The sequence below is a fragment of the Empidonax traillii genome, unplaced genomic scaffold (genome assembly GCF_003031625.1).
Source record: "Empidonax traillii isolate 1590-97213 ecotype Southwest subspecies unplaced genomic scaffold, ASM303162v1 scaffold22:size5013007, whole genome shotgun sequence".
In the NCBI taxonomy this organism is placed as follows: domain Eukaryota; kingdom Metazoa; phylum Chordata; class Aves; order Passeriformes; family Tyrannidae; genus Empidonax; species Empidonax traillii.
The window spans coordinates 1,651,614-1,663,591 of NW_020955215.1; positions in this window are offsets into that span (position 1 = coordinate 1,651,614).

Here is an 11,978-nt window from a genome sequence, read left to right on the forward strand (position 1 = left end):
TGTATCCTGCTCATCCTACCTGCAAACATTTTCCTCCTTCAGACTGAAGTCTGGACTTCTCCTTTGGAGCCTGGGACTCTGTGATGGGTGGACAGCATTCAGATGGACAGATTCTTGAAGAGTTATTGGCAGGCAAAGCTACGCAATGCATCGCACTGGGGTTTGGGGGATTTCTTCCCAGTGCAGCCAAGAGGAAATCTAGAACATCAACTAAATCACCTCCTGATTTTTTTTTCTATAAACTCGAAGTTATCTCCAGGACAAGTGCCAGGTTTGGGATGCCATCCAGAGATGGGGACTTTGCCTTCTCTGGGACCTATTCTGTCCCCTCTCCTCCAGCCTGTGGCTCCTGGGCAGGGTCAGCCCAGGCTGCTGGACTTGCAGGAGCAGCTCTGTCTGTGATGGTTTGGGGACTCCAGAGATGACAGTGGGATGTGCAGTGTATCAGTTGTCTGATTACACAGGAAGATGTGAATCCTTCAGAGATGGAAGTTTTTATTAAAAGGTGAGAGGTTAATTGTCCATTTGTAAAATGACATGATGTTCCACAAGGAAAAAAGACCAACAACGTAACTGAAAAAAACCCAATCTCAAACAGCAAATCTAATCAAGGTTTCCTGTTAAACACAGGCTTTGGAGAACATTGTATTTAATCATTAACGGTGCTGAATCAATATGAATAAACTGAAGTAACTCTGAGCAGCAGGGGCAGTTTATGTTTACAAAGAGATGAATAGTGATGCAGCCATTGCAGGTGCAGCTGGATGCTGCAACACCCACTCCTGACATGGTCCCCACAGGGGGGTGGTGACAGAGGACATGGGACACTGGGGAAGGGTCCCCACACTGTGCCAGCTGAAAGCAGGTTGGAAAAGTGCACTGAAATTATGTGGGAGGCTGTTCACTGCCAGTGTAGAGCCAGGATGCTCTGCTGCGTCACAGAGCCCAACACACAGGTTTGCCATGGCTCCTCCCACTGCTGCTCTGGCTCCAGAGAATCATAGAATGGTTTGGATTGGAAGGCACCTTAAAGATCATGTAGTTCCAACCCCCTACCATGAGCAAGGACAACTTCCACTAGCCTTGGTTGCTCCAAGCCCCGTCCAACCTGGCCTTGAACACTCCCAGGGATGGGGCAGCCACAGCTTCTCTGGGTAACCTGTGCCAGGGCCTCACTACCCTCACTGTAAAGAATTTTTTCCTGATATCCAATCTAACCCTACTCTGTCAGTCTGAAGCCATTCCCCCTTGTCCTGCCACTCCAAACCCTTTTACAGTCTCTCTCCATCTTTCTTGAAGGGACCACTCAGGTTCTGGAAGGCCACAATCAGGTCACCCCATAACCTTCTCTTCTCCTGGCTGAGCAATCCCAATTCTCTCAGCATTTATCTGTAGAAAAGGAAACTATCCCTCTAATCATCTTGGTGGCCCTCCTCATCCAGGACCAAATGATGTTCTCCCCATCCTTCTGCAGACTCAGCTCCAGGACTGGGCAGTGACCTTCTCTGGACCTGCTGCCCACTCCTCCACAGTGGCAGGAAGATAACTCCAGCAGACCTTGACCTGTGACTAGTCCTGGTGGGACTGTGCAACGAGCACGATGACAAGTTCCATCTCACAACTTGTGTTTGTAGGTTTAGAGTAACCCAACTGCCTTCAGCCCTTTCTTTCCACTGCCGAAAGGAAAGTCCCAGGGAATTAGAGTGATGCAATTGGCCTTGAATCATTCTGTAGAGAGCAGTGGTGGGCGAGTGTTGGAGTGTGAATCACAGAACTCTTAATTGCAGCCCCCACTCTGCAGGCAAATGCTGAAGTTTTTGTCTAGTTTTTTTTTGCTGTCCTGTTTTTTTCATTTTGCTGGGCCATTTGACAGTGGTTATTCATTACAGCTTTTTTTATTTGGACATTTTGAGAGGTTTGTTGCCTTTGGCTCTGGGGTGCCAATAATTTTTTAATGAATTCTCATGAATTTCCCCCTGATGGAAATGAACAAAAGAGCCGGAGGAGAGAGTATGATTTCCAGCTTCTGGGAGCACTTTGCAAACAACTCTGATGATTAAAAAGACAAGAGTGCTCTTTTAATAACAGGTTTTGTCAGGATTCAGCTAATTAATTTCAAAGAAAAATGAACCATTTTGTTAAAACAGCCACTTGAGCTTCCTTCTCTGTTCAACTTCTCTTCAGCTTCAGAATACCTTACATTTTCAGTGTCTCATTTGAAGGGGTTTGGAACTAGATGATGATTAAGGTCCCTTCCAAGCCAGGCCATTCTATGATTTTATGATTCTATTGATTTAAGACACTAAAAAGCAGCTTTTAGAGGTGGTTTCCATTGCCTGCAGTTGGATATTCTGCAACTTTTCCTGTCCTCTACCTACCTTACTGTACAGATGCAGTGTCATCCCACATCAGGGCCTTCCCTCATGTCTCTCCTCACATCTTTCAGAATGTTTTCTTCTAGCCCTCGGTGCTCTGGTTAGGATGCTGCCTGGCTTTTCCTGCTGGAAAACAGTACCCTGCTTCCTCCTGGCTCTCCTTGCAAGTTCCTTTGCACGGGCAGTAAAGAAGACAAACACACGAGTGACTTCTTCAGTGCTAAAATCTTCCAGAATGTCGTCCGCCAGGAAGGTGGTGGTGTGGTGTCACACCTGGTTGGGCAGATCGAGTGCCCTCAGCTTTGCAGCAGCTGGTCTGTGCTGCCTGGGGCTCCCTGCTTCCAGCAGTTCTGGTCCAGGGATTCAGCTGGAGATCTGTCCATCGCACAGTGTTTCACTCCAGCCCCTTCTCCTACCAGGCTGCTGGATATCCCAGCCTGTAGAGCTCCTGTCCTGGCTGAGAATGATGTGTCTCTCCACGTTCAACAACGTTTCATGTAGTGCCCAGCCTGGAATGGGTCCCTGAGCCAATACTGCCATCAAAAGCCCTGTTGCAAATCACCCACCATCTATAGCTGGGATGGCAGTTGTCAAATCAATTTAATTAGTAGTTCCTGCAGGCTTGCAGGAGCCATTTGTGCGTGGACACGCCACAGTGGCTGTACATCCACCTGGCTGAACCTCAACCTGCTGCCCACGTCCCTGTGGGAAATGTGAGCAGGGCGAGAATGACGAGCCCTCCGTGCTGTGGCCTTGGCATCCTGCAGGGTGACACAGAGGAAAAGTTGCTGGCACAAAAGAAATTAAAATTGACCACAAATGTCCTCTCCTGCCACACTGAAGGTAGGATCTGGGGTGTGCTTACACAGCCATGAGGCTGGTAAGAAATCAGCCATGAGAAGGGAATGGAGAGAATGAGTACAGAGAATAGGGATTCATATGGTGGGGAGAAGAAGCAGGGACCTCCCAGAGATGAGGGACCAAGCACACCCCCAGTTTTGGATTGGTTTCCCTAGATTCCTGATCAAGCACACACTCTCACCCACTGCAGTGTATTGCACACTCAGAGAGGTGCCAAGGCTAGGAAAAAACAGGACATCTCAGGCAGTGCATGCCCTGGGATCTCAGGGTGATGGGCTCAGCAGGGCCCAGAGCTTCTCATCGGTGCACAGTAGACAGCAAACAAGCAGGATATTGCTTTCAGTAGGTCCTGTGTGAGGATAAAACCATTCATTTGCACTGCAACCTTCACCTAGTTTAGAGACTATCAGCTCCTGTTGTCCTCCCCTTGTTATATTCCTTGGTTAAATAAATAAATGTCTATTTTTGTGCTCAGCTTCTGCTTGTTCACCACGTACTCAAAAGGAAATGAAGAGCTGTGTTTATACCAAATGGCTTTATTGAAGTATCAGAAAGCACAAATCAATTAACAAACCAAGTTATACGGTACCCTAGGAATCAAAACTGACAAACACAGAGATTTGCTGTTAAATTAATAGCAAGCCAAGATAAAAGGCAATGCAGACCATAAAATTAGTCAGGTACAATATACTCCCTAAAATTTAGAGCTCAAAGAAGCACTGCCCAATTTCAGAAGTAAATAACCAGCAGAGTAGGTTTAAAAATCAACGTTGCAGTCCACATGGAAAAGCAAATTCCAGGAAGCACTGTGCATTTTGCCATGGAGGGCTTACTCCTGCCTTCCCTTGCTCCCTGTGAGCCTGGTCCAGCACCACGTACACACTGCCCATGGATGGCATGAGCTGCAGAAGGAAAGCACTGGTGGAACTTCTAAAGCAAGTACTTTCACTTTTCAAACTGGTTTGTGAAGAGGCAAATTCAGTGCTGCCTTCTCTCGACCCTTGGGCAGAGCGCAGAGGACCTCCTGAAGTCTTCCTCCAGAGCCAGTGGGACTGAGAGCTGGTGCATCCCTGACTGGTTGTGGCACCGGGCTGAGCGTGTGCATCACTGCAGAGCTTGGGAAATGCCGTTTGCTGGGCAAGAGCAGAGCAGTCATCCCCCACTGCATGACTAACAGGCACCTTGCCTTCCCCAGGGAAGCATAACCCAGATCCGATGGTGTAAAAATGATGCAATGCAGGAAATGGCCCTGGAATGCTGGGGGATAGCCCCAGGCAGCCAGAGTGTGCCAGCAGGGACACTCTGGGGATGTTCTCTTCCCCCTGCTCTGCAGTGAGGAGGGTGTCTGGGCTGGGGCTGTGCAAGTTGCTGACACAGAATCACAGAATCTCCTGGGCTGGAAGGGTTGGAAGGGACCCACGGGATCACTGAGTCCAGCTCCTGCATCCAAAGCCCTACTTCACTACCCTTTGTACGGTATTACAGTTTGGTTTATCCTGCCACACTCTGCAAACATGGTTTTGCGGTCTGGCAGATGTTTGTTTCATTCACTTAGATGTTCAAATTTACTCATTTGTTAGCCACAAATGAGTAATAACACCACCAGAATTATTTTTCTGACACCTTTTCTAGCTTACACCAAGTATAAGTCTCCCTGTGTAGTAAGTGTATCCACCAGTAGACAAAGATTTGTGCATTCCCATGTTTAGTGTGTCAAGAATGTGGGTACAGGATTTCTAGAATGTAAAGTAAAAACACCAAAACCACGCTAAAAAGTCACCAGCTGAACTTAAGGACACTGGTGAAATTCTAATACCGCAAAATATACTCTTAGTAGTAACTGAGATTACATTAATCTTCCATTTGCTGGAAAATGTTATTTTATTCAAGTAAAATTACTTTTACATGGTTCTGCTCATCGTTTTGAGGTATGACAGTACAAAAGTGCAGCCAAACAGCTGCAACCCTTATTCGATTTTTCTGCTAATAGTTTCAGGAGAAAGAATTTGGGAAAAAAGCAGAATAGGTCACCCTTGTGCAGGAGGTGTCCTCTGGGCACGGTGCAGCAGTGAGGAGCCGTGCTAAGCGCGTTTTTCCACTAATAGAGCTGTCCTGGCATGGCACAAGCATCCGCCTGTGCACCCTGTTCATCCTCAATGACAGGAACAAGATGCCCAAAGTTTGGCTTCCACAGAGGGCAGCACCTTGGGCTTTGCTTTCTAAGCTCGTTTAACATTTTCACACATTTTGTTTGGCTGCTCCAATTTCTGCCACTTGCTCTTCTGTCCTCTAATTAACTAACGAGACACGATGAAGCCGTGACATGCACAAGAAATGACGGGGCCACCGAGTGCTCCAGTGTGGCATTCCCCTCGGGCGCCCTGTGGAGCAGCAGGCATGTAACAGCCTTTCAGAGAGAATGTACTAATAAACACTGAAATATGAGCACTTTTAAAGTGAGAATAAAACACACTTCAAGAGACTCAAAGGTTCTTTAATCCCAGGGCGCTCCTGACTCTCCAGTGCTGCAAGACACAGGCAGGAAGGGTGGGAGAAGGTCCTGGCTTCTCTGGGAGTCTGTGTCTCTTCGAAGCAGTGTGATACTTTTTCAAAGCCACTGTACAGTTGTGAGCACTCACATCTTGAGGATCTTGGCTAAAACTCTCCTGGAATGTTCCAGGCTTTGAGCTAATAAAGCTATTATACGTAAATTAAGTTATAGGTATCTCATGTTTATCTCTTTGGGTTTCATTGCCTTTTGTTTATGAAGCTCAGTACAATGATGCATAATAAAAACAATAATAATAATAATTAGAGATTAGCTGACAAGAAGGAAATCAATCCATGTCTCCTGGGCAGTCACTGAATATCAGTCATTTAAAAAAAAAAACATCTGTTGTTTTTTATAAACATGCAATTATTATCTTACTAAAACCAAATTAACAAATTCAGCTGATGTGTGCCTGTATGTGAAGAAGCTCTGGCTGGTGGCAGTGATTTCTGTGGGCTGCAGCTTGGGCTGGAAGAGGTCCAGGGCTTCAGAGCAGCCAGTGCTGCTTGCCATGGTAACCCCTTTCCACCTGCCAGCCCTGGCTTGTGTTTTGCTCAGGCAGGCTCTGTGTTTCACATGCGGTCCCTCACAAACCCATCCTCTGGGCCAACCTGCTGGGTACAGCCCCAGCCATCCCATGAAAGCCTGCCTGGATCCTGAGAATGGGGAGAAAATGCAGAATAGCCTCTCCAGAGCAAAGCTTTTGGTATTGAACTGGTGGAAGGGAAGTAATTTGATTAGACATTAGGAAGAAATTCCTTACTGTGAGGGTGGTGAGGTCCTGGCACAGGTTGCCCTGAGAAGCTGTGGCTGCCCCTGGAAGTGTTTAAGATAAGGTTGGATGGAGATTGGAGCAACCTGGTATAGTGGAAGGTGCCCCCACCCATGGCAGGGAGTGGAACAGGATGGTCCATAAGGTCCTTTCCAATACAAACCATTCTGTGATTCTATGATATTAGCACATACATGTCCATAAATTACAGAACACATCCCAGCACACATTACAGTCCATCAAGGCTGGCCCTTGCTTGCTCACAGGGTGAGTTATGGGCTGGGTAATTCCTCCAAGGTGCAGAACCCCTCCACCAGCCTCCTGCCATCAGGAGTTGCCAGCCACTCTCCAGGAGTGAAAACACAACAGAATGGGCTTGTGGGAGCAGAGATGCTCCTGGAGCCTCACTGGATGAGCTTTTTGAGGTCCAGGAGCGTAATTTAGATGTTTACATGATCTCAGTGTCAGAACCTGAAAATGATTGTGACTTATGGCAGTGTAATTGTACAAGAAGCAATGCATAATTACCAGAACATGTTTTGACTCCAGGTGTCCCTTAGCTGAGTAAATCCAGCTTAACTAATGCTTTTTAGAAGAGCAAGAGACAAGGCTGGCTGCACGCCACATTCCCAAATGAGTGCTCGCTCATGTCTGAATCCACAGGCCACTGGGGACTGAGATCAGATGACCATGAGAGGCCCAGAGTGATGAGCTGGTCACCTACAGCTCTGGCCCCTGTCATTCACCTTGCTGACCCTCTTAGGCAGCCACCAACACTCAGACATTGGGTGACATTAAGGGCAGCTCCCAGCAGCCTTCTGGATGTGACTCATGCTGCATCTTTTCCCCACTGGAGCACCACTGGATAGTGACCAAGGGATCCTCCATACTAAAGGAGAGCTGAAAAGCATCTCCCCACTAAGCATTGTGCTTGTGCTTGTGCTTCATTCCAAGCCAGCATCAGTCTCCAAGTACAATCTCTTCCTCCTCTTCTGCTGTTTGGGAGCAAGATGGGATAGAGCAGGAACAAGAGTGTGAATGGGTTTCCAGTGAGCTGAGCAGCTCAGTGCACCTCTCCCTGGCAGCTCCCTGGGTTGACAGGTGGGAGATAGATGGGTTGCTCCTAGGATGCCCAGGAAGGGCTGGAGTGGCAGGTGGATGCCAGAGCAAAGCTGCACATCCCCACAGCTCCCAGGATTCAGGAGTGACCCCAGTCCCCTTTCTCTGCTGTCTCCAATGTCTCCTCACACAGATACTGGGCAGCACTGCTCTGCATGTCAGCCCAGCTGTGAGATTTCTGAAAAGTGACACCCAAAACAAGGCAGGGAGCCACATGTTGGGAGAAGAGCCTGTCTGCCAAGGGATGGAGAGGACCTCCAGGAAAGCCTGGGGCTTGAGGAGGGGAGGAAAGGCACCATTCACAATAGCAGTTGGCCCAGAGACTTGCTTTTGTCCTGATCATGGTTTGTGTTTATTTTTTGTATCAGCCAAGGCCTCTCACCCTTGTTTGAAGGCAAGGAAAAGGAAAGGGCTCATTTCCCTAAATCCCACAGGAATGGTGGCTGTGGCTTGGCAGAGATGTGTTCAGAATGCCTGTGAGAGTGGAGCTGTCTGTGAGGCTGCTCAAGGTAATGACCTTTAGCCTGGAGAGGAGGAAATATTAATGAGCTGTTAATTATTCCTGAGTTTCTCTCCCGCACATGCACACCCTGCATATGTGCAGTCACACAGGTTTGGGCAAGGGGGTGTTGGCAACACCTCAGTCACCCAAAAAGGTGCAAGAGGAGGCAGGGGCAGGTTCCATCACGGACAGAACTTGCTGAAATTTCCAGCCACTGTGACACTACTGAAGGGACATCTGCTGACTTCCACAGGCAACAGCCCTCCTTCCAAAAGACAAATCACCAGATTTGTCTGCTAGAATTTGCAGAGTATCTAATAGACACTTTTTCCTAAGTGTCCCTTTAGTTGCTGTATCCTTCCACATGAAAATAAAACACATAAGCAAGATCAAGAGATTTCCAACCCGAGATGAACACGAAGAGTGCAGAGGGACATGCCATGACAAAAGCAGTTATGTGTCACGGCAGGTTTAGAAAGAACAAACCATGCTCGTGCCTGCTAGTTTATCAAGGCATCATCAAGATGAAAACAAGTCAATCCCAGAGAAAGGTACTTCAAGGAGGAGTTCAGCAAACGCAAGAGGAAAGGACTAACAGAAGCCAGAACAGGTACAAAGCAGTTTCTGTCATCTCCAAATACTGGAGCTTCTGGGGTATCAAACAGCCCCCAAAACAAATACGATACAGATGCAGAAGACACAGAGATGACTCAGGAGGCAATGGCATTCCTGCCAAGTTTGGCTTCCCAGGGATATGTCCCTACAGGTGCCTTGCAGCTCAGGTGCTCTGCTCCAAGTGTAGCCATCACCAGAGCACTCAGTGCATTCCTCTGTCAGATCATGAGAGACAAGATGGGAAAGGCCAGCTGATGGGTTAGGGAAGTCTGGGGGAGACTTCAGAACACAAGCCTAATGCTCTGAATTCATATAGGAACTAACAAAAATCCTTTCCAAAGCACTGGAGCAAGGGTGTTTTTTTAAAATCTGATTAATATTGTACTAATACTTTGGGATCAAGCATGGCTTAAATCTTGGACAGCGGTAAGAAAAAGTCATGATGCAATTAAACAACCAGCTGCAAGGAACTGAAGGTGTTCCAGGGAGAATTAAATCTTAGAACCAGGACATAAATGCTGCAGTTGTTGCTCCCTACATACCAACACATGTTTATGTTCTTGTGTGGTCCAAATGCCACTGTCAGAGCAGGTGCAAAAGAAACAAAAAAGCCAAACCAAAATAGCAAAATGAAACAACCACCCCATAACCAGTGTGCAAAGGGAATTTGGTTATGCAAGGATTTATTCTTCATTTCTCAAAAACCATCTGGTGCTCAGGAGCTCATTTCTTTGTATTCAACATGATTCCTGGACTGTATTCCAACAGCCTTCATGGCAGCCAAATGCAGTGACTTTTTAATTTTTTCCCCCTCTCCTGTAGTGTGACAGGAATTGCTGGCACTTGTGCTGTTTCCTACACTTGTCTCCAGTGCTGCAGAAAGAGGAGCCTCTTGCTGCCAGGTTTCCTGCCTCTGTCTCCTTCTGCAAGGAGCTGTTGCTGCTGGTCCAGCGTGTGGGAGCTGGGGAGCTCTAAGCAGCTCATCTGGACCCTTAGTGCACCCTGGCACCACTGTGTTGTCTGCAGAGCTGGGACAAGACAGGAACACGGAGCTCCTCACCCATCAACTGCTACCCAGGAGAGCCAGTTGCTCTTCCACAGTGTCCCTGTCACTGACACACACAGTTTCCACAAGCTGTACGCTTGGAAGGGATTATATTTTCTGCACCATGTTTACCAGTTCACTCTCTCTGCCCCCTCCAGTCCCAAAGAGATGTTTTCCCTGGAAATTCCGAGCACAGACCGGTTTACCATCAGTCCTGATGAATGAGAGCAGCAAGTGGCTCTGGATTCAGTGCTGGTAAGTCCCAGGGACACTCAGGTGTCCTGTGGGCAGTGACAGCAGAAGAGACAGCTCCAGGACTCATGCCATCTCAGCACAAGAAGCATTAAATCCCCCTGGGAATTATTTTTACATCTGGCCTCACTATTCCCCATCCAGAGTCAATGACCCTTCCCAGCTTCCCTCTCCTTCCTCTTCACCCCTCCTGCAGGCAGAGGCCGGCTCTAAGGGCAGGGGCACCAGCAGTCCAGACATTCCAGGCCCGTTCCAGGTATCCCCATCTGAGCACACCCAGACACACACTGTGCTCCTTCCTCACTGCAGTGCAGGGAAGGGAAAGTTCATTTAAGCACATGCAGTCACAGTTAGTGACTCTTGGCTTTGGCTCAGCCTCCCGGCATCAACCCCCAATACGCCTCCTGGCATACATATTTATAATCCCAATTATCACTGAACAATAACCCAGGTTGCTGTGAAAATAAATTATTTTTAATCTAAATTACCCAGTTTACATACTTCACCCACCTCTGCTTAGCAGAACAGCTGGTGTTTACCAACTCTTCGTTACTGTTCCAAGCAACACAAGAAGATGATGCCCGGAGAGGAGCAGCCACCTCTGAATGATGAAAAATGTCTGCTGATAATAATTATTGTTGTAGGGTGCTCTACTTCTGCAGGAAAGAGTAGTTTCCAAGTAAACCCAAATAAATCCAGCTATCTCTACCCTTCTGCCCCTATCTGTATTTACAGTTATCAGCAATTCCTTTCTCTTAACACCACAGGAGGCTCACACCAGAGCTAAGAGGATCCAAGAATTATTCTTGTTGTGGTACTTCCACTGTCCAAGAATGAACATATGTTAGAGAAATCCAGTCTCTCTTTTTTCCAGGCCTTAAATGGCCCCCTGAGGCATTAAACAAACGTGACATAAGAGGAGGAGTATTGGCTCTTAGGTGGGCTTACGTCAGGACTGGAAGAGCTGATGCCCAGAAGGCCACACTGATTAAAGATCGGAGCAAGACAGGTCGGCACCAGCTCAGACACTGGGACGCAGAAGCTCCAAAGCCAAAGCCAGGAGGTTCCTACAGCACCTTCATTCACCCTCTGGAAGCACGAGAAAGGAAGATGCTGCTTTTAGCAGCTGTGTGAAAGCATGTGCTGCTGCACGTGGTCCCCCCCAGTCCTATTTCCAGCACTGCTGGCTGAGGACCGGAGAAAGGAAAACTCCTGTACCGGGCATGGAACAGACAGTCACACACAGACCAGAAAAAAGTCACAAGCCACAGCAAGATAATGACACCTGGTGTCAGAGGAGACTTGATCCATCCTTTCCCTTTCCCCTATTTCTTCCTCCTCCTGTGTAGCAAAGGAGGGCTGGTGCTCGATGCCTTCTCCAGGATAACTCCTGCTCTTCCACATTCATTGTCTTCCAGCCTTCTCTTCATCACAGCTATGGCCAGGCTCTGCACCCCACAGCACCTCGAGGGTATCCCTGTGCTCTCTCCCAACATACACACATGGATGCTCCCTGCTGTGTCTAAATTACTGACAGCTCCCAGACATGCCCCAGGAATGATGGACATGATCCCCCCATTCTGGACAGGGTGGAGGACAACAAGCCTGACTGCCCCAGGACCTGAGCCATCACATGCTGACCTCCTCTGACACAAAGTCCCCAAAGTTTCTCTGCCCACAAAACTCTGCTGGTGTCTGGAGTGATGGAGTGTTCTCACCCTCCTCTGGACACAGGCCCAGGAGCCCAAGACCACCAACCACTCTAAGATTCACTTTATTTCATAGTATTATTATAGACTTTAATTAGCCCTGGCCACCCTGAGCTCTCATCCCACTAGGAAAACAGCCCAGCTTTGTCACAGCATGTGGGAATGGGAAGGCAGATG